Source organism: Monopterus albus, unplaced genomic scaffold (assembly GCF_001952655.1).
Source record: "Monopterus albus unplaced genomic scaffold, M_albus_1.0 scaffold199.1, whole genome shotgun sequence".
NCBI classification, from domain to species: domain Eukaryota; kingdom Metazoa; phylum Chordata; class Actinopteri; order Synbranchiformes; family Synbranchidae; genus Monopterus; species Monopterus albus.
The window spans coordinates 802,950-809,697 of NW_018128079.1; the positions used below are offsets into that span (position 1 = coordinate 802,950).

Here is a 6,748-nt window from a genome sequence, read left to right on the forward strand (position 1 = left end):
TCACTCACCTCTCCATGTGTGTGCATGATCTAACAAAATCTACAGATTAACAAATGCCTAAATTTTAATTGACTCACTTCTGTATGAGAAGATATTTTCTAGCTGCCAGTGAATAGAGGGGACACGATGTCAGTCTAGTCCTACACTGTAAAATTATTTAAGCTGTTTCACATTTACACATTCATCCTCTACTTAAGAACATCCTACACAAAACGACGAGTGATAGTGTTGATACGAAAAGCTCATAGTTACAAGTGTTATAAATAATTTGCTTCTGGGTCCTTAGTGAACAAAATTCACTGTGTACAGATATATATAATATAAGGATAATCACCTTTATTTGGCCAAGTATGTTACACACAAGGAATTTGTTTCCGGTACAGAACCGAAGCAGCCATCTGCGGCGCCAACTTAACCGATCGCTCTAACCATCGGGGGCAACTTCGGGGTTCAGTGTCTTGCCCAAGGACACTTCGACATGTGGACTGCAAGTAATACAAGGTATGGTCAAGAAAGAATAAGAAGAGGCACAAGCAAAACAGAAAAGAGTAAAGAGACTAAAAGAGAGGGACATAAAAAGGAGAAAAGATGATTGCACAAGTATCAGATAGATAAAATAAGAATAACTATCTTCTGCCCTCAGCTAAACATCAGCCGCTTAGCTTATGCAGCAAGCTAAACACAAGAGGCCCACAGAGCTTGGGTCCGTTTTCATTTCGGCATGGTCGTTCACAAACTGTACAAAACAGGAAAAAGGCGGATAGTGATCATTATGGTCTCTTTTGTATTTTGTCTCGTATTTGACCCATGACTCCTGTAGGCCATGTGGGAGCTTTTCTACTATCGGGTTTACTCCTCTCGACGTGTCGAGAAAGCTGAGACCTGGTAGATAGCCTTCATTTTGCCGCTTCCAGTTCCAGAAGGAGGTCGGCAAGCTCCTGTAAAAGGTGGTTGTCTATGGGGGAGACCCTGGGGAAGCTCTCTAGACGCTTGAACAGAGAAGCCTCAATTACCTCCGGTGAACCATAGTTTCTGTCCAGCCTTTGTCACAGCCGTTGCAGCCCTGCTGCGGGATTGTTGATATGGACAGCTCTAATTCTTAAGGCATGTCGGAGAGACTCACCACTAAGCCATTTGGTGAGCAGATCAAGTTCTTCACTGTATTTCAAGTTTAAATCCCCTGCGGCGTTGTGGAACATGGACTTCCAGGCTGTGTACATTTCTGGTCTGTTGTCAAACACTGTTAGTGCTGCAGTCAGGAGGTCGCGCCGAGAGAAGTAGGCAGGCAGGTCTGGCGTTTCAGCGCGTGTGTGTGGTGACTGAGAACGGGCATTTTCCATTTTGATATGGTTGAATGAACACGACAGGGGGCTCTCATGCTGCAGCACATGTGAAGGGCTTAAGGAGGATTCCCTGGCACATACGGTGGCCGGCTGCATGTCAGTCTCCAGATTACAGCCATTTTTAATGTCGTGCCTGCGCTCTGCATCATCCCATGCATGTTCTTTGCTGTCGACATTATCGTGGAAGTGGGCTTTTACATATTCTTCCATGCGATCAATTGCAGCAGTCATTGAGACAAGATGTCTTGTGACATGCGGCTCTGTGAGGTCAAGTTAGTCCGCAGCTGCAGCTTCTATAACTATTGCTGCAGTGAGTGCTGCTTCAGCCTCTGCCTCTTGCTTCAGAGCGTGGAGGTTTGCCTCCATATGTGCCTTCTCAGCCTCCATACTCACTTGCTGTATGGCATACAGAGCTCTAGCACGGGCAGCTTCAGCATTGGCTCTGGCTTGTGCAGCAGCTAGGCTTGCTGCTGAGCTGTTCTACCGGTATGATGTGACTGATCTGCACTGCAATCTGACCTCCAGTTGGGAAAACTGCATAGTGCCTCCCTGTTGAGAGGGTTAGGGTTAGACGACACTGAATCAGCTCCCAGACAATGCTCTGGATGTGAAGATAATCATTTTACTCTTCTGCCCTCAGCTAAACGTCAGCCACTTAGCTTATGCAGCGAGTTAAACACAAGAGGCCCACAGAGTAAAACTCCGGAGATGATGAAGAATGATTCTTTGGAGCTCTACTGTAGAACCCCTATTTATTCTTTCTTTTCCTTTTTTGTAAAACTGAGACAGAAATAAAGGACATATTCGTTTTAACATGTGATCCGAATTTATTATACATAAATTGTCGTTAGAAGTCGCGATACACCAAGTTAACATTGTACTAACAGAGAATAAAAGACCAGAAGCAAGATGGTTACAAATGCTAACAGAATACTAAAGTGGGGTTGCCAATACAAATGGAGAGAAACAGGATGGGTTAACGTCAATGTAAAAACGCTCAAACTACACACTGTATTAAAATGGCACAAGATAATGCTACATAGAGTAAACATAGCACCAGAAACTTACTGATTATGCTAACCCAAGGAGCACCAGAGCTTGAAAGAAAGCCATGAAACTGTTGCATCTTATGTCTTGAGTGTATCCCTAAAATGGATATAAACTTAGTTTCTGTTGGAGACGCTCGCCCGCTGGAGGAAACTATAAAGCAAGAAAATTAGCTAGAGCTTACATATTTCCCTTAAAGGACTAAACTAGATGTTCAAACAAGATAATTTGCAGCCAGAAAGGCAGAATACTGTATCTTGTTTTAATTAATAATTACTCTGATTTAAATGCATCTTAAAATTTTGAGCTTGCAGTGGTGCAACCTTTTGGCCCGAAATGAGTATTACAGAAACAAACAGAAAAATGTGCCTTGCAAAAAACTAAACAAACAAATCTACCTATTTCATTAATGGGGGGTGGGGAAGGGGGGTACACTGTTTCATTACAGTACATGTTTCTTTCTTGGTTCCTCACAAGGTCTAAAGGACATCACAACCTATGTTAGCCAAAGTTAAAAGTCAGTGATTAAAAGACTTTTGAGACCTGCAATGTTTAAATGTACAGATTTAGGACATAAAAGCAGAATCCATATGATGTAAAAGCATGTTAGAACACAGATTTGTCACCTTATTAAACAAGAGCTAAATGCAGGGCAGATGGTGGAGTGGAGGTTAGAAAGTTTAGTTGGAATGGCAGGTCAGGTTCTAATTGTTAGAACTGTTAATGTGAGGAACAGAGATGAAATAGCCTCAAGTTTCAACAATCAAAGGTTTGTTTTTTATAGCAAAGATCATTAACCAGGATTCTCTGGTGATGGCAAGATAAATTGGGCCCATTAGAACCATGGCATCTTTTACAGTAACTCTACATTTAGGGAACGCTATGTTGTTTCCTCACTTTGCAAAAATTAAGATCACAAAACGTTTTGTAATTTCTTGTAATATAGTTATATCTTAAGGTTGTATAGCATGTTAAAATAAAATGACACAAAACCAGGGTTAGAAGTCATCTCAACTATACTACTTTGTTTTGTTTTCATAAGGCTACATGTGTTTGTGTTTTAAAACTTAGTAGAGCAGGGTCAACATGACTTTCTCTGTATCAGAGGGAAGCTTTGGGGATTGATGAGGAAAGTATATCTTTCACTGTCCAGGGGTCACACATGCAGCCGTCTGCCTATTGCTTTTAGATGCAGAATCAATGAGAGCTGCTGCTAAGAAATCCTGAATAGAACATAATGTAAGCAATGCTCGCTGACTTTTACGTTTTATGTTGGAACTTAATATGAAATGAAATATGCTCATCAAACTGGAATGAACATTATGATTGTCTCTGTTGAGGTCTAATGTTCAATATGATATGATTCCCCTGTTCTTTAGAATGAAGAGCTTGTAGGCAGAGGCCATCCTCCAACACACAGCTTGTGGAGTTCAACTATGTCATTTCTCAGGACTGTTTTAAATGACTCTGTTATCATTCATCCTCCAGGCTTCTATATTACTGGATTACAGACATTACCCTACATCAGTGTCTACATCATCTTTCTAGCATTTGTTTATATGGTCACAGTGCTGTCTAACAGTTTGGTGATCTATGTAAGTGTCTTTAATCATTGTTTACACACTCCAAAATTTTTGGCTGTGGGCAACCTCGCAGTAATTGACTAAGCACAAGTATTATTCCTAATATGATAAAATTATTTCTCATGAAGGATAACTTTGTTCCATTTAACATGTGTTTTGTACAAATGTACAGTTACTATGCTTCTGTGAGTTTGGAGTAATTTGCCCTTGCTATACTTGCCTATGACAGGTTGATTGCAATATGTTTCCCTCTGCATCAGAACTCAATCAACACATTGCGGAGCATGTCTTATATTATTGGTTTGACTTGGTGTTTTAATCTGGGAATCAGTGTATTTGGAACAGGTATGGTGACTTGATTGTTTTTTTGCAATTCTGTCACAGTGTTCAGTTATTTCTGTGACTATATACCTGTGTTTAGACTTTCCTGTAATGATTACACAATGCAATGGACTGTGGCCAATTTGCTTACTTTCTTGATTCTTGTTGTACCCTTTGCTTTAATGTGTCTGTCTTATGTCAGCATCCTGGTGACCGTGTTCAGGATGAAATCTTTAGACAGTCGAGTTAAAGCTTTGGCTACTTGCACTGAACATATCATCCTTGTTGCTGTATTTTTCATTCCTCTCATTACCATTTTTAATGTTGAACTTTACCTGCATTTCATTGATGAGGACCAGCCATTTCTAAGCATGTCTCTGGCATCTTGCACCCCACCCTGCATCAATCCTATGGTATACTCTTTGAAAACCAAAGAGATCAGAAACAGAGCCCTGGCACTGGTAAGAAAAACTAAAATTGGCACAAATCAACATAGGAAAAGAGCTTGGAGAGGTGTAACAATGAAAATGTAGGCAAGAAATGTTTGTGTACAGGGGGAGCAAAGGAAAAACATGTTAATTTTAGGAAAATGAGGACTCTGCCAGCGGTCATAATAAATAAAAATGGTGTACAACTCTCTTATTTTAAAACATTCATAATGTATTTTCTGGTTTTCTACAGTTTTAGTAATTTCCAGTATTTCTAAATGATACTGAATGTGTAAGATTTCCATTGAACTATTGTACGTTTAAGGCTTGAATGATTTCTTTTACATACTTATGTCCTGCCTCATCACATTTAAATTGCAGCAGCTTTAGTTTCACTTCTGCTATATGAGAAACTAATAAAACGAGGAACAAAAGTTTTCATCCACAAAGAGTGATACAGTCTAGATAATGAGATTATGATGAGTGCCTCCCCTCTAGTGTATTAATGTTTTCTTTACAAACTGGACCATTAACAAGACACAGCATGAATCACTACACTACACAGTCTACTAATATATTTGAAAAATTAGAAATCCACAGATTAACAAATTACTAAAATTTAATTGCCTCAGTTCTGTATCAGAAGATATTTTCAGGCTGCCAGTGAATAGAGAGGACACGATGTCAGTCTAGTCCTACACTGTAAAATTATTTAAGCTGTTTCACATGTACACATACATCCTTTACCTAAGAACATCCTACACAAAAGGACAAGTGATAGTGTTGATATGAAAAGCTCATACTGTAGCTATGAATGTTACTTCTGGCCCCTTACTGAACAAAATCCACTGGGTACAGATAAAATACAAGTTATGGTCAAGAAAGAATAAGAAGAGGAACAAGCAAAAAGGAAAATTGGCAAAAGACTAAAAGAGAGGGATATAAAAAGGAGAAAAGATGATTGCATGAGGATCAGATAAGATAAGAATAACTGTATCTTGTTTTTATTAATAATTACTCCTATTTAGTCTGCAGCTCCCAATTTAGAACATGCAGCGGTACACCATTATGGCTGAAATGAGTATTACAATAACAATTAAAAATCTTCCTCTTCTTCTTTCGGCTGTTCCCGTTAGGGGTTGCCACAGCAAATCATCTGTTTCCACCTAACTCTATCATCAGCATCCTCTACTGTAAACTCCTGCACCTTCTTGACCTCAGCCCCCTGTAACCTCACTGTTCCACCTCACTCCCTCTCATTCATAGACATGTATTCTGTCTTACCAAGACTGACTTGCATTCCTCTTCTTTCCAGAGCAGACCTCCACTTTTCCTCCCGTGGGCCCACCACCTACAGGAGGATCCGTAAGGGGCCGGTGCACAGTGGATTGGGCAGCAGTCGAAGGCAGGGGCCCCGACGACCTGATCTCTGGACATGAAGACTAGCCCTGGGGACATGGAATGTCACCTCAATGGTGGGGAAGGAGCCCGAGCTTGTGCTGGAGGTTGAGAGGTACCGGCTAGATATAGTCGGGCTCACCTCCCTGCCTCGGGGGCTGTCCTCCTGAGTGGCCTCGTCGACTGTTACTGTGACTCCTGCCACTTAGTTCTTGGTGTTTTGTAATTGGACTTCTGTGCCGGCCACAGTTTGTCCATAACAAACACCATGTTCAAGCTTAATGGTGTCCATTAGTGCACATTGCACCAGGACACCCTAGGCCGGAGGTCGATGATCGACTTTGTGGTTGTTTCATCTGACCTCTGGCCGTATGTCTTGGACACTCGGGTGAAGAGAGGGGCGGAGCTGTCAACTGATCACCACCTGGTGGTGAGCTGGATCCGATGGCGGGGGAGGAAGCTGGACAGACTCGGCAGACCCAAACGTATTGTGAGGGTCTGTTGGGAACGTTTAGCAGAATCCCCTGTCAGAGAGATCTTCAACTCCCGCCTCCGGCAGAGCTTTGACCAGATCCCAGGGGAGGCTGGAGATACTGAGTCCGAGTGGACCATATTCTCCACCTCCATT

At 41.4% G+C, this 6,748-nt stretch overlaps 1 pseudogene; it reads left to right on the forward strand.

Moving 5' to 3' along the window:
* The first annotated feature begins 3,811 nt into the window (after window positions 1–3,811).
* On the forward strand, window positions 3,812–4,827 carry LOC109970480 (olfactory receptor 13G1-like; annotated as a pseudogene).
* The last annotated feature ends 1,921 nt before the right edge of the window (window positions 4,828–6,748 follow it).